This window comes from Sycon ciliatum, chromosome 3 (assembly GCF_964019385.1).
Source record: "Sycon ciliatum chromosome 3, ocSycCili1.1, whole genome shotgun sequence".
Lineage (NCBI taxonomy): Eukaryota > Metazoa > Porifera > Calcarea > Leucosolenida > Sycettidae > Sycon > Sycon ciliatum.
The window spans coordinates 17809872-17831578 of record NC_088645.1 but is presented as its reverse complement, the minus strand read 5'-3'; the positions used below and the strand labels follow the sequence as shown (position 1 = coordinate 17831578).

At 47.8% G+C, this 21707-nt stretch overlaps 1 protein-coding gene and 1 long non-coding RNA gene across 2 annotated transcripts in view; both read left to right on the top strand.

Annotated features, from left to right (window-relative positions):
- LOC135812890 (latent-transforming growth factor beta-binding protein 2-like) overlaps positions 1–21707 on the top strand; it is a 105976-nt gene that overhangs the window by 27305 nt on the left and 56964 nt on the right. The gene's annotated exons all lie outside the window — the stretch shown is intronic.
- LOC135811621 (uncharacterized) lies at positions 18391–21018 on the top strand. Its single transcript, XR_010552670.1, has 4 exons — positions 18391–18509; positions 18953–19075; positions 20192–20314; positions 20901–21018. It is a non-coding gene; the product is annotated as an uncharacterized LOC135811621 (long non-coding RNA).

Sequence of the window (21707 nt, the reverse complement as noted above, 5' to 3'; positions counted from 1 at the left end):
AGAAAATAGAGCGAACGCAAACTCCAGGAGGTAAGAACTAACCTGCACTGTTGTTTTCGGATCCAAAAAGTCACTTACTAAAGTATATCAAGAGGACATAACCCCCAGCTCCAGCTCTGCATAGGGCCGTCGTCCAGCGTAATTGGATCTTTGCGTCATAATACAGTCCAGATCCGACCACGCTCGACCAAGACCTTCTGCAGAGCTGGAATAGGCGTTGCGCACTCTGGGGCGGTTATGTACTTTTGCTTGTACGTGAGATGGCTTTCAAGTTCGATTTGTGCGCTCAAGTTTCTGTAAGGTTGAACGGGGGTTCACTCGAATTGGCCTACGGTGAGAAGTCCGAGAAATAATATTAATATCGAATCAGCGAGCTTTCTTGCGCTGTCCCTTGTCCCTAGAACCACACAAGAGGCTTCACGGTATTCTGGAGTACCACCAAACGCCACACTGCCCATAGCCGGGTTTTAGCTTGGCTGCGGTGCTGCTTGGCATCTTCTCTTGCCAGGTCTGCCACCCGCGGATCACGCTCTGTTCGCCGTCGTCACTTCGACCTCGCGCCTAGCGCCTGTCGACCTTGTCCAGGCTGAGGCGCGTCTGGCTCGACATTAGACTGTATTCACAGCCGTTTATCTCCTTTCTTCCTGTTGTATAACTACTACAGTGGTCCCTCTATAATCCGGCACCATTTGTGCCACGAAAATCTGCTGGATTACGGAGGGTGCTGGATTAACAAATCTGATTTACTGCTGCAATGTGCATGAAGAGGACATTTTGGCTACTGAAATTGTGCTGGTTTATCGAGGGTGCTGGATTATAAAGTGCCGGATTAGAGAGGGACGACTGTATCCGGCGTGTATTTACCGCCATATTGCCAGGTGCGTGTTTACCAACATAATAATTATGGATGAAAAACCCTGATCCAAGTACAGCGCAAAGAAGTTCAGCGCGATAAAGAACACCTTAGGCGCTAGTCGATATACGTACACATGATATCTACTTGTAGTATACTAGCTAGTTTGATATAAACTTAGAAGATGCGACTTCGGCGGTAATAGTCATGAAGTAACGGTTAGTTGATTGTTCCAACTAGGAACTGTTAGGTTCGGTAGACAAGAGACAAGTAGTTTATTGGTTAGAATATACGAAGTAGAAAAACTGACAAGATTCAATCTGTAAACGACAGAGAAGACCTTCAAAGATATGCGTGCGTGCATACACAGTAGAGCTAAAGTTGTACGGCATTACGTCATAACATAACACGCCCCTTCGAAGATAAAATTCCATGGGTGTCAACCGGACACAAAATAACAAACACAGTAACATAATTATTATACTCTCACGCCCCTTCTGAGATAAAACCTGGTTTTGTCTCAACAAAAATAAATAAATAAAGTCATAACAGACGAGATGAAATGACATAGGCATGATGTCAAGATGAGACCAAATATTACAGACAAACATTGTCACACATATGACTGTCCAGACGTAGATGTAATGGTGAGACGGTCAGGCGTCTTGCGAATACGAGTGCTACGACGAACAGGCTGGGTAGCGGCGTCAGTAGGTACACGTACTGATGAAGTTGGGGAAGGGGTATGACTAGCGGAGTCAACACACGGGGGAACATACGGACGGAGAAAGCGGCGATTACGCCAGAGGACACGGCCACTGGACATCTTGACGAAGTAGTCGCGCCGACTGCCAATTGCTACAATGACGCCACGCATGGACCACAGCTTGGTCTGGTGGTGCTGAACATCAACATGGGTGCCAATCCGTAGAGAATGGAGAGGGCGTGCCGATTTGTCATAATGTGTTTTCGGATCTACAGAGTCCACAGCTTCAGCAGACGCAATCCAGTGTCGATCAAAGCTGGCACGGTGGGCGAACACAAACGACTGGAGGGACTGACCGAACAACACTTGGGCGGGGCTGCTGCCATTAGGGCGGGGAGTATTGCGCCACTCCAACAGGCCGCGTTGGAAGGAGTCTACATTCAGATCTCCATTCCGGGTCGTCTTCTCAATGAGCAGTTTCACTGCTTTCACTGCTGAGTCCGCGTGGCCATTGGATTGAGGGTAGTGTGGGGTGGAAAAGCACTGTTCCACACCCCAACGCTCACAGAACTCACGTACACGGGAAGCGGCAAACTGCGGGCCTCCATCAGTGAATATCTTGCGCGGTACGCCAACATCTGCGAACCAACGGCGGAAGTGACAAATGATGTCATGGGAGGTAGCGGTACGGCCAATTCGAGCTACACACGGCCAGCCGGACAGACGGTCAGAATATACCAGGAACTGCCAGCCTTGACAGGAGAAGAGATCTGCGCTGGCATACTCGAATGGAAATGTCGGCTGTGGCTCGCGCATCAATGGCTCCTTCTGCTGCGAACGTTGGAGCTCACGACAGACAGGGTAGGCACGGATCAGGGCTGTGATGTCATCACTCATCCTCGGCCAGTAAACCACTTGACGCGCACGACGCTTGGTACGTTCCAGGCCCTGGTGAGACGAATGCAGGTCAGTCAGTACACGGCGTTGTAGAGACTGGGGCACAACAAGACGAGAGCCACGGAGGACAATGCCGTTATCCAGGGTGAGGTGCTCACGGCCATTCCAATACGGAGCGAGAGCAGGTGGCATGTGACGTCTGGCAGAAGGGAAGCCGTCACGAATATAGGAGACTAACTGCACGTAATCAACGTCAGACTGAGCGGCATCGCGGAGCTCGTGGAACGGAAGACCAAATAGTGCTGATCCGGAGGCATCCTGCTGAAGGCATGCACGGATGGCTTGTCCAGATAGCGAGTCGGCTTCTCCCAGGAGATCATCGGCAACCGGGTTCTGCACTGGAGCACGCGACAAGGCGTCGGCAAAGGCATGCTCAGAGCCCTTGCGCCACGAGACGTCGAATTGATAGAGTTGTACCTTGGTCATCAGACGTTGGAGCCGAGGATTCTCAACCTGGTCCAGTGTGTAGGTGTTCAATATTGGAACAAGGGGCTGATGGTCAACAACTACATGAAACGACATGCCAGCAAGATAGGTGTGGCATTTTCGGATGGCCCAGGCGACACCCAACATCTCCAGTTCGATCATTGCGTACCGGGATTCGGTGTCGGTGATGAATCTGCTGCCGCACTGAATGAGGCGCCACGAATTATTCTGGTACTGCCAGAGGCCAAATCCAAATCCAAATCCGAGACCCTTGGTCCTAGCGGCGTCACACTCGAGACGTGTCTGTGCTGACGGGTCAAAGAAGGCCAATAACGGTGGGTCAACAAGTGCTTGCTTCACAGCGTCCATAGCGACTGTGTGCTCGGGTAGCCAGAGAAACTCATTCTTGGATTTCAGCAGACCGCGGAGAGGCGCTGCGTGTTCGGCGATGGTTGAGCTGAAATCACTGCACTGGTTGACGAGACCCATGAATGATCGCAAGTCAGTGCGATTGGCAGGGATCTCGAAGTCGGTGATAGCGCGGGTCTTTTCCTGGTCTGTCTTCCAGCCGGACTTGTTTATCACGTAGCCGCAGAAATTGATCTCGGTCTCGGCGAAAGCAAACTTCTTGGCTGACAGGGTGATACCATACCGACGAGCGCGTTGAAGAACTTCACGAGTTCGTTCCAGGTGCTGCTCAAAGGAATCAGTGAAGACCAGGCAGTCATCCACGACCTTGGAGAATTGCTCAATACCAGCGAATGCTGCATCGGTCCGCTGGTTGAATTCGTCGCCAGCAGAAATCAGACCTTGTGGGTTCCGCAGGTACTGATATCTGCCCCACTGTGTGATAAATGTGGTCAAGCTTCTGGACTCCTCGTCCAAGGGGACCTGCCAGTAGCCGTGGCGAGCATCCAGCTTGGTAAAATACTGGGCATTACCAAGGTTAGAAACAACATCGCGAGGTGCGCGCATGGGATGCGCGGGCCGGGCGACTTGCTTGTTAAGCTTAGTGAAATCCACCGTCATCCGGACTTCTGCAGTGCCTTTCTTTTCGGCTATGACGATGGGGTGACACCACTCCGTTGGCTCTGAGACCGGTGCGATGATGCCATCTGCGACCATCTTGTCCAGCTGGAGTTTCACCTGGTCACGATAGGCGTAAGGTAACCAACGGGCATTGTTCAACTTGAACGGCTGGGCGTCAGGCGCGAGTTGGATGTGCATCGGCTGACCGTCCATGGGTCGGAGCGTGTCCTCTGCAAATACGTCAGCGAACTCGTCGAGGAGGTCCTGGCGGATACGTACACGCTGGTCTGGTGTAGGGTTGCTGTGCTCTGCAGAACGGGATGTCCCTTGTGTCACTGAAGCGATCTGTAGCCAGTTAGGCGGCAAGAAACCTAACGCCTTGAGCGAGGAGCGCGACAGCAATGCGCTACTGAGTTCGTCATACACATGTAGACGAGTGGTGTGCGTGACATCACGAGCGACAACCCTGGCGGGAACAGTTCCCAAGCTGGTCAATGGCTGACCGTTCACGGCGACAACATGGTCGGGGTCAGGTTCCAGATCAGCTACACTGCCACCAAGTCTGCGGAGATGACTAGCACCAATAGCATCCACATCCGAGCCAGTATCTGGCAACCACTCTAACGTGCACGACCGGTCGTTGTCGTCAAGACGTGTTGACAGCATCACTTTGTCACCAGCCTGCACTGCGTGAATGGTGAGGCATGCGATGGTCTTGCGGCACATTGCCGCGAAGTGATCCCTGCCCTTACACTTACGGCACTCTTTGCCCTTGGCAGGACACATTGACTTCGTGTGCTGGGATCGTCCGCACTGCGAGCACTTCGCCGGCTTGTCAGCTGCAGCAGATTTCGGCTTACTAACCAAAGCGGATTTGCTGCGTTGATACGATGACCTTGTTGCGGCATTCACGGATGCCGGTACCATGCCGTCACCGGTCTGCTGTGCGGCTTCTTCAGCCCTGCAGATCTTGGCCGCGGTTTCCAGGGTGAGGGACGGAGCTGCCAGGAGCTTATGGCGCGTGTCGTCGTTGGCTATGCCAACAACGATGCGGTCTCGCATCATGTCGTCCGTCACCTTGCGGAGACTCTGGGGACAAGTACTGCATAGCTGAGGTGTACATGTGCTGCACAGCTCCATGTCAGGGAAATCGCACTGTGCAAACAGCTCCCTCATTGCAGTAAAGAAGGAGTCAAATGACTCATTGCGCTGCTGCTTTCTATCGTAAAACGCAATTCGATCTAGGAGGGGGTTCCGTTGGCGCCGGATGTACGCTTTTACTGCTATGATGATCTCCGGAGCATCGGCACTGTGGGAGATGACAATCACATCTTCGCGCATGAAACGACGAATGTCGGCATCGAACGCCTGGCGAAGAGCGGACACCCGAGTCTCACGACTTTGGCTGGCGAGGTGCTGGCACACAGCATAATCTCTCCAAGCCTCCTCCCATGCCGTGAAATCGGCCATGGTTGCAGTGCTGAGCAACACCGGTCGCTCGACAGAAATCGGCTTCTGACTGCAGGATGTCGAAGTGCTGGGTGGTGTCTGGTTGTCGCGCGTTGCGTTTTCGACCAGTGTGGTGAGGCGAGTCTCGCGTGCCTCAGCCGCTTTCATCTGCTGCTGCATCAAGGCGAGCAGGGATACGATTTCAGCACTGATTGGGGAAATTCCAGGTTCCGCCATCACGACAATTCTACAAATTCTACAACTACAAGACACTTCTGCTACACGATCGATCGTTGAAAATAAAAGGCTACAGAATTCACGGACAACTACAGGCTGTCAAATATTCCGTACTCAGGTTTAGTAGTAGTTCACTGCGCCATGTTAGGTTCGGTAGACAAGAGACAAGTAGTTTATTGGTTAGAATATACGAAGTAGAAAAACTGACAAGATTCAATCTGTAAACGACAGAGAAGACCTTCAAAGATATGCGTGCGTGCATACACAGTAGAGCTAAAGTTGTACGGCATTACGTCATAACATAACAGGAACACACGCTTCTTGCCGAACTCGACACTTGAGCAGGGAGTGCAGTGGTGCTTTCTTGCCGGTTTGCCGAGTGGAAGGTGCGGCGTGCCCCTCGTGTGCTCCGGTCCGGAAGGCAGTCGTGAGTCAGTGAAGTGTCAAGTTCGGCAAGAAGCGTGTGTTCCTAGTTGGAACAATCAACTTCATAATAATAATAATAATAATAATACCACAGCACGCGTAATAATATAATTATGTGGGTATAATTTTACGTTCCGATTCTGTCCTATCTCCTATGATCAAATGCCATTATCAAGGTAATTATTAACACGGCGCACTGATGACCTGTGACGCCAGATCATGGATTGTCGGCCAGATTTCTCCATGTAGGCTTGTCCAGAGCGATGGCCCTCACATTCCCCAGCTGACTGCTGCGCTTCAAGTCGATGTTCCTCCTCTGTAAGTCGCTTGTGATGCGCGTCGCAATGGATGTCCTTGGACGTCCACGCCCAGCCTTGCCATCTCCCGCAAAATAGCCCGTCAGCGCGATCCATGGCGGCGCATCCCTGTCCATACGGAGAATATGGCCGGTTAGCTGCCATCTTCTCCTGTCCACGATGTCAGATAGTGGTTCCGTGTCGCACCTCTCATACAGCTCAGTATTTGATATCCTGGCTGGGTAGACTATGCCAATGAGCCGTCGGAGCTGCTTCCGGTGGAAAACGTTAAGCGATTCTGCTTGTGCTGCCGTGAGCCCCCATGCGCCGCAGTTATACAAAAGAACGGGCAGAACCAGGGCATTATACAGGCGGATGCGCCTCTGCTCACTGACCTTCCCACGCCTCAGCCAGAGGCTATACATCCTGCCGTATGCACTCGAAGCGAGGTCTTTACTCCGCTCCAGGTCCTCACTGTCGCCAATGAGGGACCCTAGCTGCCTGCTGGACCGCCAGGAGTCTGAAGTTGATGTCAGATGCAAGAATTCGGTCTTGGTCTCGTTTACTGTAAGGGACCAATCCCCGAGTTCTGCGCTAATGATGGGGAGGCTTCGCTTCAGCCACTCCTCACTGGTTGAGTACAATGTCACATCATCGGCGTAACCTGTTTCTCCGGGTATGTGACGGTCGGCGAAAGGGCGTTCGGGAAGGTATGCTCTCACTTGGCGCAGTGCTGCCTCCAGGTAACAAATAAAAAGAAGAGGGCTCAAGCCATCTCACTGGGGGGTGCCGATGGTGCTGAGAAACGGATTGGCAGTTGCCTTTCCTACTTTCACTGATATTTGTGTGTGGAACAGTAGGTGCTGGATCATGCGCACTTCATCGGGGCCAGTCACTAATGTCATGACGTCTAACAGTTTGGTGCGATCGATCGTGTCGAACGCACGGGACATGTCAATCCCCAGCATGTGGCATTCCCAGTTGTATCGAGTCGCCTTGGCCGCAATCCATCGCTGTGTCCATACCACATCTGTTGTACTTCGGCCTTGTCTGAAGCCAGATTGAGTTGGACCAACATAACGAGCAACGTCTTTTGCGATTCGGCAGAGCACTACAAGGGAGAAACCTTTTCGGATGGTGTTCAGGAGGACAATGGGACGCAGGCTAGTCACGGGTCCTCTAGGTTTTTTTGGTTTTTGTAAAGGAATCAGTGTGCCAAGTCCGATGAACGATGACATGTCGGCACCCTCTGCTACGCTTTGGTTGATGATGTCTGCCGCTACGATGGATAGCTGTGATGTTCCATACTTCAGTAATTCTCCAGGGACTTTGTCCGGCCCACAAGCCTTTCCGTTTTTGAGTCGTTTCATCGCTGTTTCCACCTCCGCTGGAGACACTGCCACACTTAGCCGGTGAGGGACTGGCTTCTGGATAGCAGCTGATTGATCTCTACAGAATAGATCCTTGAAGTGCTCCGTGACGCGCTCTGCCTTCTGCTTATCTGAAGCCAAAATGTGGCCATCAGCAGAGCTGACCATGATACTGGATGGCTTCATAGTTTGATATAATTATCAATAAATTGGCGGTGTGATACATGGCGCTGAGATATGACATATCTAAGCGCCATACCACATTGTGGTGCTGAGATCTGTGACGTTGAGGAAGGTCGGGCTGATGTATTTGGCGCTGCGATATTTGGCGCTGACATTCACGTACTGGTATGTAGCGCTGAGATATTTTGGGCTTATCTGCTGGCGCTGAAGTATGCAGCGCTGAAACATTTGGCACTGTAAAATTCGGCGCTTACGTTCAGGACACTGAAACGGTCGCGCTCCCCTGGCTAGTGCAGAACTTGAGGGCGCCGAAAGGGAATGGAGTCACTGGTTTTAGGGCGCAGTTTATGCAGGCAGACACAGTAGGATGGTCTAAGACCATGATTGAGAAATAGAGGGTACCAGGTTCAAGTCCTGCTTGGAAGCGGAGGGATTTTTTCCAGCCGTGCTGCGACCCACAGTTAATTGGGAACTCGTGGCCTGGCACGAGGAAAACATGGATGCAGTGAATGGGATTTTCGGTCTTTGACCACTAGCTGGTCTACTCACCTCCTTCCGCTTTAGCAGCTGCATCTGCGCCTTGATCCTTGAAGGGTGGTGGCGTTACTATGGATGCGGAAAACGCGAACCGTGAATTTTTTTCCTCATTTTATCATGCCTATAGAGACCGTTTTGTGTATACGAATTGCGCGTTGCAGACAGATGTGAGACGAATGCAGTGGCAAGGGTTCGATGACTTGATTTCTATTCGCCTAATTCATCCAAGCTAGTGTTTCTTCATTTTTTAGCTATTTAGAGTGGAATATTTTGTTTCGTTGCTGAATCATGGCAATTACTACAACAAAAAATGTTCTACAAGTCAAGTGCCTCAAACTAAACGAAGAGAGCTTAGATGTAGATGTTCCGATAACGCCAATGATAGTAGAGGGTGGCTGCTTCGAACGTTGTTACTTGCAACTTCCTTCATAATGACAGTCATGCTACTTGCTTGATTTAAGCATGGCGTTTGGAGCACGTCGGACACTCAGTAAACTTGCAATAAAGTACCTCTTCCTGTTCCATACACATGCTGCGGGGAATACAGCGATCAGTAGAAATTGAGTGAGCGAGGTGTGCTCAGCACCAAGTACCGGGTAACTCAGCAGAAACCGTGTGCTTTGCTTATGAGTTACGTATGTTGTCAACTACATGTACATGATTGTATTACAGGGAATTTAGATGCCTTTTGGAACATGAAAAAAGGAGAAGGACAAAGCTGTTACGAGTTATGACTAACTGTCCACCAACGTAACAATTATACAGTCAGCTAGTGCGACAAAATGGCTTTTTGGCATTCACCATCCGAGTTCACCTTTCATAAACAGTATGCATAGAGACTTTACTGCTATGAACCTGTGATTATCTGCTGTTAACAGGAAAGTGAGACTGACGTGATTAAGGATGGTCACAAATGCAGTCGTTACATTGGAAAGAATGCTGGAAATTGACTTCACATATTTCGTGTGCTCATTTTTTCGTGATTAATGTCCAAGTGATTTGAAGTACAGTTTCAGCGATGAAGTGTTTTTTGCATGACGTTTGATATGTTGTCTCATTTATGCCTGAACATGTTGTTCATCAAACACGTTATTCCCACGCTACTGCTTGTGAGCGGCTGGAATGTCACAAGAGGTTTGACAAAAACGTCACCTTGCTTTGCAATAGGTCGTCCATCACTTCCACTGTCCAGTGGTGATGGCACATTACGATATTCGTCAGTAACTGGCCCCCAACCAATGCTAAGAACTATATTAGCTCCTCCAGGGCCGTACGAGGTGATTTTCGATTATCCACCACAATGTTACATGGTAGCCAAGGAGATCACAATCGAGTCAGAAGGCAGCTGTATTGTCCAGATGCACACGAGGGAACGGATCGACTCAAAATCACCGTGGACACAATGGAATCCTATCCAAAATAATGAAACCAAGCAGTCTGGTGGGATGGTAGTAGATCGTTTTAAGTTTGTAGTCTCTGTCAAAATCCTCAAGCACCAGTTAAATCTTCGCTTTCACATGGCATATGGATCTTGTAAAGTGGCACTTAATGGTAATGAGCCTTACATTACTGTGATATCAGAAGGTAAGTGAACAAACATTTATTATGCAGTCTTTTAATGCGGAAGCACGAAACTTTAATTAAGTAGCAGCAAACAAGCCTTGATTGCCCTTGTTGGTCTGAATAAAAGAAAAACATTCACAGTTCGCGTTAGACTCGGCTAGAAGCCGAATTTCCGCATCCGTAGGGACGCCACCTACCCTCTAGGATCAAGGCGCAGATGCAGTTCATGTTTGTTCTGTGGTGCAGTCTTATAATTATTCATGTATTTTTACGTAGTCAAGTGGTGTGCTTCACTGTCCGAAGAGTGCTCAATACCCATGTAGGGCAGAGCCTTGTACACAAGAGAGAGATTGGAAGCTTTGTTACAACTCTGAGTTTTGATATATTTCTAAAGATCATCAGGCTTGCAATCCTAGCAGGCGAGCCTGATGATTGTAGAAATACTTGAAACTTAGAGTTGAGCCACAGCTTCCAATCTCTCTTGTGTATTTTTTAGTACTACTAGTAATAAACAAACTGGAAATTATATAATCGTCGGATTGTTATTCTATTGTTTGTACACCAGGGTTATAATAATCAATTGTCAACACAGGCAAGGCTTCTTGCAGGCCGCTTGGTCTGTTTATTTACCCGGATATCATTCATCTTGTTCTCTTAGCATATGCGACCACTTCGAGTTATCCATGTGAACGCGAGAAATAGTATATTTGGTTATAGGACCAATTTTAAAGAAATAAGAACGAACCCAGTCACAGTACGGGGAAGAGAGAAGATTATAAAAAAATGTACCAGCGGTTAAGATCAGGATATATGGTCACCAAGAATTTTCCTGCCCGCTATGAGTTGGTGTGTGTGTGGTGAGGGGTGTCGCTGTAATGTTTTGTGGCTACAACGAGATACAACAAAACTATTACAGGGCCCTTGTGGTGCACTTTCACAACAATAACGGGCACACAGACGTTTTGCAGTTACCATGGTGGCTCAGTAATGGCCTTGATGTATTGATATCCACCAAGGTTCTCGACATCTAAGGCTTTCAGCTTGTGCTTGTCTTCTTTACGCGTACCTTCCCCTCCTATGTTAGTACTAATAACTCAAAACCTTCCAAATTGGAAGGCAGTTGGAGTGCGCATCCATGTGGTAGAGGTGATTAGCAGTTTAAAAAGTCAGTACCGTCCGTCAGTGTCGTGCACTGTTATCGCATGACAGTATAGCGTAACTTGTAGTTCCTTCGTCCTATTTCTTTCCTTTAAAATCTTCCCATGCTCTCCATCCGAGCCATATTCCTCTCTATTGTCCTCAATAAGTGTATAAATGTTATAATGAAAACAAGTGCAATGATAATGCTGATATTTGCACAGCACAGCATACCAAACACTGTGAGATGTTACAATGACTGCTACAACACCCAGTGAAGCTAGAGAACAAGAACCCCTGCCCCAGAACGGTTTAATAACAGTCACACACTCACCGCACGGTCATCATCCAGCTTCAGTTCAATCCCTTTGCAGATTAACTCCTCCGTGACTAGTCCTCAGCCCTAAAGCTCTCTTCATACAATGACCCACGACGTACCCCCCCCCCGCCCATGTTTAACTAAAAATGAAACGTCGCAACTGCCACAGCTACACGACTAACGAGAAAGGCAGTAAATGATCACTGCATCGATAAAACATACATCGAGAAGTCAGGGTGTGGAATTGGGCTACAAAGATGAACTTGTAGTTGACGAGTGTGGTTGCGAGTTTTTTACGTCTGACGTCTTGCTCCCCCAACCGGGAGCATGGCGTCCATTGACTTCGGAATTTTGGATAGTGAAGGCTTGGAGTCACTGGCAAAGGCCAATAACGTCAAATGGGCCGGCCTGAGCCGAGTGCAACTGGTAGGCGCCCTGAGGGGAAAGTTGCAACCACTGGACGATCAGATCGACACACACAGGGTCACCAAGCAGGCAGGCGGATGTGAATGTACCAGTACTGATGCTACTGCGCTAACGAAGATGATGGTTGACCTGATGGAGACGGTCCGAAACCTGGTAGCAGAAGTTTCCGACCTACGAAAAATCTCCCTCGAAAAGGAGAAAGGAAAAGATGCCGCCATTGCAGAGCTCAGGAAGGAGCTTCGCGCCCTGACACAACACCACCAGCCCATCGATGTCTCTAATCGCGCCCTCGACAGCCACCAGGATGAGTACTCGTACCGTGCCGCTACAAACATTCCCGCAACGGGTGTACCAGTACCCACATCTGCACCAACAGGGCTTGAATCCGCAGCTCTGGGCGAGACGTACGCTAGTCGTACCCTCTCTACACCCCGAACAAGCAACGCCAGTCGTACTACTGACAAGCCTGTCGGCACCAAGTACGACTGGTCGATCGTACGTGAAGCCGCCAACCGCCACAGGAAGCCCGCAGATCTGCGTGGAGGTAAGAAAATAACACGCAGAGTTGTATTCGTTGGGGGCATCAATATCAACTGCAGTGCTGATGATCTTGTTGCGTACTGTAGAAAGAAGAATGTGGAAGTTACTGGCTGTAAACTGATCCCCTCCAGAACAGTGTATGGCACGTTGTACGCACATCTGACAGTTGCTGAGCATGACGAAAGAAATGTTCTGGAAAACGATTTCTGGCCCGAGCATGTAACAGCACGAGAATGGAAGTTCAAGAACCCACCCCTCCCCAAGAAATCATAAACTGTGATGTTGAATCCACACGCACCCATCTTTTTTCACACTAGGACCACATCGACACCATCATCTAACAGTGTGTCAGGGCAACTGAACCCAGATGCACCTACCTTCACTCTCCCATCACCATACGATACCTCAGCCTTCATACCAAACAAACATCCCCATCATATGCGGCTAGCCACAACCAATGCTTGCAGCTGGTACCCAAAGGCCGATGAAATTAATAACATATTTGGTACTTCAGACATGGACATATTAGGCATCACCGAAACCTGGCTAACTCAGAAAATTCCTAACTCTGTATTATTGCCAACTGCCGCTTTTGACATAGTGCGAAGAGACCGCCCATCTCATGTCGCTCTGCGTGGCGGTGGTGTTGCTTTCTTACTCCGACCAGGACTCGCCTACGTCAGACGAGCAGACCTCGAGCCTGCCAACACCAACCTTGAAATCCTATGCATTCAACTTAAAAATGGCCACAACGATGTCTATATTTTCTGCTGTTATCGGCCACCAAGGCAGGATCATTCAACCTTCCTCTCTGGCTTGCGTGAGTCCATCTCTTCCATTACGGACACTACGGCTTCCATTATCATCCTCGGTGACTTTAATGCTCGGCACAATGAATGGTATAGGCAGGACCCGAACACTGCTGCTGGAAGATGCCTTGTCGAACTGCTGGATGATACTGGTTTCACACAACTTGTACGCGACCGCCCAACACGTTTCTCCGCCGCAGGTCAGAGCTCTTCTCTCCTGGACCTTGTTCTCTGTAACCAACCATTCCTCATCCACAACCTCACCACACTTCCCCCTGTTTCTGATCACTGTCCTGTGGTATTTGATCTCGCAATACAGACTCGTTCCCAGCAACCAGTGCACTCTGATTTGCTCGTGAACAACTATGCAGCCACAGACTAGCCTGCACTTAATAACCACCTTTGGAGCCTCCCTCTTCTCGCTGCTGTACAAGAAGCCAGTAGTACAGATGAAGCATGGGTCTCCTGGCGAACACTAGTTGACACAGCAATATTATCTTTTGTTCCGAAGGTTCGAAAACGAACAAATCGTTATGGAAAGCCTTGGTTCACCTCTGTGCACCATCGCCTCCGTCAACGTCGAGATCGACTATTTGCTGCAGCAAAACGTGTCAATACCCCTGAGTGCTGGGCTGCTTATCGCATTTCAAGGAACTGCCTCGTCGCTGCCATCCGTAAAGCTAAACGTCACTTCTACGACCAGATGTCAGAAGGCCTTCATGCAGATCGAGGATCTTATGACTGGTGGAAGAGAGTCAAGAAAATGTGCCAAATCAATTGTCCTCACACCGCTATACCTGATATACAAGGAGTCGATACCTTAGCGGTTACCGACCCTGAGAAAGCGAACATCTTCTGTCAACAGTTCGCCAAGAATAGTCAAGCTACACCGTCGTCGGATGCAGATCATCGTGATCTCGCCATGCCTTCTTCTTCGGAAACATTTGCCATCCGTCCTCTGTCTATCGTAGAAGCATTCAAGGCACTGTCGACCCTAAGTGTGCGAAAGTCTACAGCTGGCAGTCTTCCTAACAGGATCCTACGAGAGACAGCAGAAGTGCTCGCCCAATCCCTCACTGCTCTCTTTAACCGCTGCACCACTTACCGATCCCAACCCCTTGAGTGGAAAGTTGCAATCGTTACCCCAATTTACAAGGGTAAGGGAAGTCGCAATGACCCTGCTAACTACCGGCCGATATCTCTGCTGAATGGTGTGGCAAAATGCTACGAAGCGTTAATCAGCCGCCAGGTGTATGCGTTTGTAGCGAAACACAAACTACTGTCGCCGAAACAGTTCGGGTTTCGCCACCACCGAAGCACGGTTGACCAACTTGTGTATATCACATCACCTGTCAGCTCTGCATTTGATAACCGGGCCCAGTGTGATGCCGTCTTTCTCGATTTCTCGAAGGCATTTGATCGTACCAGCCATCGCCTCCTAGCCTCATGTCTGTCCGGTTGGTGTGCACCTGACTCATTCGCGTGGCTGATGGACTTCCTGGAAGGCCGATCGATGTCTGTGCGGGTCGGAACCTCCTTATCAACCCATATATCGCTCACCGCTGGTGTGCCACAAGGCTCCCACCTAGGCCCTCTATTATTCAACCTTTCTATCAACTCCCTTCCCAGCATTCCCCAATCCAGCGATCTGACTCTGTTTGCGGATGATTCCAACATGATCTGCGTTTCTCCGCCTACTGTCGTACCCGCCGCGCACACTGCCTCCCTGCAACTAGACCTTGATAGATGTGTGAACTGGTCTCATAAAGCTGAAGCAGTTTTCAATGCTACTAAATGTGTCCATGTTCCCTTCCGCAGACCTAAATCAAACCCACCTGATCCCAGGACCGTCACCATGGCCGGTACGTTACTGACCCAGCCCTCTTCCCACCGCCATCTGGGCATCACCCTCACTCCTTCACTCAATCTGTCCCCCCATATTCAACACATTACCAGCAAATTTCGAGGTCGGGTTTTTCTTTTAAACCACATGTCCAACTTCCTTCCTTTTCCTGCTGTGAATCTTTTGTATAAATGTTATGTTCGTCCCCTCCTTGAATATGCTGTTCCCGTTTGGATGTTTTCCGTTTCAGCCACCATGTCCACAACCCTTGATAAACTGCAGGCTACTGCTGCTAGAGCATACTTAAATAGTAAACTCAAGCGTCGGCCTGACTGGACGACTTCCAAAGAAGACCTCAATGTTCTGTCCTCTTGGGAATCTTTAGCATGGCGACGGCAGATTCTTGGCCTTGTCTATTTCCACCATGTATTCTCCCAATACCCCTCCTTGTTGTCTCACTTCCAGCTACCCTCTTCCCAAAGCAGTCGTCACCCTTCATCCATAATTCTTCCTAAAGCTGGCACCTTCTTTCGTAAATCAACCCTTTTTTCTTTGAGTGTTGCCTGGAATAAACTTCCTGAAGATATTCGTTCACTCTCTACGACAGCGAAATTTAGTATTGCTGTTCGTCGGTATCATTCGCAATCAATGTTTTCTTTGAAAGGTATTCCTGACTTTTGTGTCTAGGCTAACCACATCTATGATAGTTTCAATAGTTTGTGTATATGTCAGTTATAGTAGTCCGCAATGCTGCTTTTCTAATTCTCATTATGATTAGCATGCAATGTACTACCCGAAGTACTGAATTTACTTCTTCTGTACTCTATATTCTAATGTATCTTCTACCTCTTCTCCCTTACGAACATACTTTCTCATTAATTTTTCCATACTTACTTAGGAGACTCCCTTCGATAGGCATCTATTTGCCTCTGGAGGATCCGTGAAATAAAAATCAATCAAAACACTGCGCCTGCGAAAAGCCATTGCGAAGTTAAGGGGGCAGCCTACCCATAAATTTCAATTGACCGTAACTTTGGTGTTTCTCAATGGATTTGAGTGAAATTTTGACCACACACTCCTGCCACTATGCTGGCCCTCAGGACATGATTTACAAGTTCTTGCGCCTCACTGACAGGCTTTCCAGGCCGCAAAAACTCAAATTTCCGGCATAGTGCTACGGTGTGCGAGCCACCCAGGAGCCAAACAAATGCATTTACATTTTTTCACATTTTCGTGCGCATTCTGTTCGTGCGCGGGACTCAAACCTAGAACAAGTCCAGAAGCAGCCATGGGTGATGGGGTAGGGCCCCTCAACGAGGCCCTGGAATCTGTCACAACGGAACGAGTGGGCGTTCTCTCACACACTCCCACAGACCCAAGTCAATTTTTGAATTTTTTTAGGTTTAGCACGTGCTACGAGGTCGTACCTTTGATACAACATCCAGTGCTGGGGCCTCCAGAGCAAGCCATTTCCACAGCGCTGCACACCAAATCCAGGATACCCTCAGAAACCGGCAAAGACTACCACTCACGTTTCACTACTGCCTAGTACTGAATCCTACCTGACTTCTTGACACGACTCAAACTTGCCAAAGTCACTAAATCAACGTCAACTACAATAATCAAGCCACATATCTGCAACGTCACGAGGGTGCTGGCAAAAGTCCTGCTGCACGTGGCTCAAAAACCTGATTTTTTGGACTTGGAGCAAAATTCTGCACACTTTCACGTGTTTCCATGATACGACAAGTTGCGCACGGTCTGCTCACATTCAAATACAGTGCTGCCAACAAATGACAGCGTGCAACAAAAAAATCTTTCCTTGCAAGGGCACATTTTCGGCCATACCTCTTGAACGGCCGGTCAGATCGGGACACAATTTTCAGAGAATTTGCAGCTATTCATGCTCTTTCAACTGACGTAGCACTCAATATGAATTTACAAATTCGATTTTTCAGCGAATTTTTGGGTAGTCTGCCACCTTAAACGAATGCGTTCAAGCACAGCATATTGCTGAAGCAAACGTTTCTTGAAAATCTCGCCGTTATTTTTCAGGAGCCCAAATGTTCAAGTTACTAAAAAAGACACAGGATTTCTAACTTTGGCCGTAGGAAAGGGTACTGTTTCTATTTGTGGTGCTGTTTTTCTTTTTTGCATGATGCAGATATCGATGAATGCAAGAATGCAACAACCTGCAGTCCAAGTCCCAGAGGTACCTGTACTAACACATTCGGTAGTTACCAATGCTCTTGTAATGCAGGATACACTAATGGATCAACGTGTCAAGGCAAGTAACCTGATTTCACGATCAGCACCATTTCTTTAATAACTTTGGACAGTTTGGAGTATATTATCATTAGTCGCAGAGTGTGCTACTGAAAATTTGTGACTCGCAAAGTTGAAAACCAGTTCAAATTTCCATATAGCAAATCTTATGAATGTTGAGCTGTTGAATATCTTACCCAATGAAGTACTCATGTTTGCTTCAGGAATACACCTGGGTGGACTTGCACTAGTGTGCATATAGAAGTCAGGCTAATCAGTTGAAACTTAGATCTTCACACTGAGCCATCACCAGACAACGTAGCCATGCACTAAGCTAGCAGATCCAGAAATAAATTATCAAAGTCTAATCACATTATCAAAGATGTCTGATTATAGACAGCCTAAAGATGGGAGGATCGACTTTTGGAAACCATGGCCTTTTCCTTACCAAGTATGCATCGGACACACGCAGCGTAACATTTTTTGTTGTAAGGCTAACCCTCGCAGAATCGTGGTGGCAGGGACACTACAATATCCTTTACAAGGACTGATCCATATTCTCCAATGTTTGCTCAAAGGTAATTGTGGTGCAATATGAACGCTGACTTGGTTTCATCAATCCAAATCTCTACCCCCCCCCCCCCCCTCTACACCTCAATTTAGGATCAGGCACCTAAAGTAGCAGATATATGTACACTGAACCTTGTGTGACCAGTGCTATTCTTCCTTTGCACATTTGAGGGCAACACGGTGAAGGGATATGGGACCAGAAATTCGGCTAGTTTTGCAAATATGTGTAAATGATAAAAAATGTATGGAGAAGCAAGCACAAAGCCCATATTTGTGGAATGTAAAGTGGGTTTGGGGCCTTTAGTAGTGCGGCCAAAACCGGTTCTAAAAGGCCAGGGGGGGGGGGGGGGTGCAGAACCTAGAGATAGTGATCAACATCAGGCTGGGTGGTAAGCGGATACATTCGTTCTTAGCTTCGCCATTTCATATTGCTTCTATCTTTTAGATTTTGACGAGTGCTCAAACACCCCTGGCGTCTGTCAACATATCACAGATAGTATCTGCAAGAATTCACCCGGTTCTTATCGTTGTCTGTGTAATTCAGGGTACACAGGAGTAACATGTCAAGGTACAGGTCAAGTATGGATACTTTATCAATTGTACAGGTTAAATATTTCACTTGTTATTATCGCATTTATAAAAAATAAAAAGAACCAAGGAACTACATCCATACATCCTCACTCTTCAAACGGTCTCTGGGCTGCACCAATCACTAAAAGGCTAGTAAAAGCAAGGCACTACAAGTGACACTATAATGTCCACTAACACCACCAGTTACTAAACAATCAGCTCATGCCATAACACTGCACGACACTGACCGACGGTACTGATGTTCTACAACTAACTGGCTAACAGCTCTTGCACATCTTGGATGCGCACTCCAACAGCCCTCCAACTTGGAAAACCTTGAGTGTATGTACTTTTGTGTGAGAAATGTCGTGGCACCCCCCTTCATCACTATCCTGGCTACGCACCTGACCACTATGTTTTATATGACAATCTCATACCCAGATATAAACGAGTGTACACCAGAAACGGGTGTCTGCAACAGCACAGCTAACAGTCACTGCAACAACATTCCTGGCTCATATCAATGTCTTTGCAGGACTGGATACACAGGCTCAACATGTCAAGGTACAGGCTGTCTGAATAGTAATGATCTTGATGGCATGCGAACGGGGTGGGAGCGGGAGAGATTGTGCGTATTGAAGTGGAAATAATCTGTTGACATGCTAGTGGGACACTGTTTTTTTTATTTTTACTAAGTACAGAGAGAGAGAGAGAGGGGTGGGGGAGGGGTGGGGTGGAGAGAGAACAAGAAGAGAGAAAAATAGATTCAAAGGCAGTTCAGATGCAGTGAACATCATGCAATGCTTGGGGGGGGGAGCTTCAGGATGGAAATAGTTCTGAACTGTTAGAGGGAGTCTGTGGCCCAATGCCACTGGCTTCGGCGAAGATGGTAGTGGACGTTCGATTTGAAAGATTGTACGCGATACTTTCAGATCTACAATACTCTGAACTAGCAAATCCGTTGATCCCCGAGCTGAGGCTGAGTCTGCTATATACTCTGAACTAGCTTTCAGTTGTCTGATGATTGCCTAGCGGCATGAAACTCAGAGTTACAACCAACCTGAACGTCCTCCGCTGAGTCTGCTATGTACTAAGCTCTGTCTCTGACATTGAGCACTCTCTGCAGCTCGGGGATCAACGTATTCGTATTTACTCTGAACTAGCCATAATTCCCTTTTGTACTGTATACTACACGCTGCTTTGGTGACTTCGTGAGCACTCTCAACACACATTGTGCATCCATTCTTGGTTTTCAACTCTTATAACTAGCACAGAGAACTCCCAAACTCGAGGGGAGAATTTCTTCAAATCACATTCAGCGGAATAGGTATTTTCAGAGGACCGACGTGCGTGCTCGTGTCTCAATGGTAACTTTTGCTTGGTGGTTGGTGGACAAACCATTCTCTTCAGAGATTTCTGATTGAGTTTACTTGGTGTAGAAATCACCAGGTGACGTATCAGGCGGTATTTAGTTGAAACAGTAGGGTCGGCTAACTTTGGTGCTTCACTACTTCCAAGTGTCCTTTTAAGAGCGCGAATAAGGACGATTTGTGGGAAGTTTTGATATTGGTAGCTTGCTTGAGCATAATCTCTCGAGGCCGCTGTAAAAGAAGGCATACGCTGGATGATATTTGTGAGATTGAAGGTGATATCAATGCTGTTTCTGTATTCACATGCCAGATATCAATGAATGTACACTTTATACGGGTATTTGCAACAATATTGCTAACAATCAATGCAACAATACACCTGGATCATATCAATGTGTTTGCAAGTCAGGCTTTACAGGAACACCTTGTGAAGGTAAGATGCTAGCATATAATTTCATATGGTTGATAGGAACCTTCTAATCTGGCCAAAGCACCCTTGAACATGAAAAACATCTTAAGAAGCATCAGCACACAAGTGGGCGCAAATATCCAGGCAAGCGCAACCATGCAAACCCACGCACGCAAGTGCACAAACACGCTGTCTCTCATCCGCACACCTTAGGCCTTAGATATAATATAAAACTTCAATAATATAGATATAACGCCAAAGGACACGATTGTAAAACGCCAAAAGACGTCATTAATTTGGTGCTCAACAGGTAGCAATGCTGAAGAGGTGAAATCAGAAACTAATACATGGTAGCCATTTCCGATGGACAAACCCCGGCGTTAGTGCTAAGACGAGAGACTGGGCAAAGGTCTGTCGTCACAGTTACATCAGTAAAATAAAACCAGACGGAATTGACGCTTCAAGCGTCACACAGACCAGCAATGTGGAACCACAGGTACTTGTGAACTACGAAGAGAAATAGTCACGGAAGAAGTCGAAATTGTGAGATGGTCCCTGCGCTTCACACGTTCGTGTTACGCGGGTCTAACAAACACCCCCTTCCTTTCAGATATCAACGAATGTAAGGACGACAGAGACATCTGCAAGAGTACAATCAACAGTGAATGTAACAACACTATCGGATCGTATGAATGTGTTTGCCAAGAAGGATACTCTGGACCTCCATGTCAAGGTATCGATTCGCTCGGATTTGCAATTTACTTCGTACATGTTGAACGTCAACCTATGTAGTGTAATATTCATGGCTTTTTGAGTTTTAGGCTTACTTAGGAGTCTGAAATTCTTTCAAGGCGCACAATCCACGTGAGCCAATACTGCGTGTAGGTCCATTCCCAACACTGCCATTCCCTTTTTCCCCTATTTTTATATTTGACGAGTGCTCAAACTCCCCTGGCGTCTGTCCACGCATCATACACAGTCACTGAGTTACACGAATGTACATGTATTACCCAGTTCGTGTCGTTTCCAATGCAATGCAGCTTACACAGGAGTAACGTGTTAAGGTACAGGTCTAGCACGGACACTTATCGATAGTTGTAATTCTGGGGTTTTCCCTACTCTAAAGGTTACATTGTCTTGATAAAATTGATACTCATGCGGTATGAACTGGCATTGCACTTGTCCGATTGTTTTTAAACGAGCATAGTCCCCAGAGGTCCAGGATGACGTCACTATCACAAACAAACCGTAATAGAGAAAAGTAGTATTCTGATCCAAGTTGAAAGAAAAAAATTATAATTTAGAACCAAAAGACCTGGAGAAGAAAATCAAAAAGAGGTCCAAGCAAGTTGGACGCCCTCAATTTGGACCCCAACGACGGGCACTTGACAAACTCAGGATTCTTATCTAGAGCACA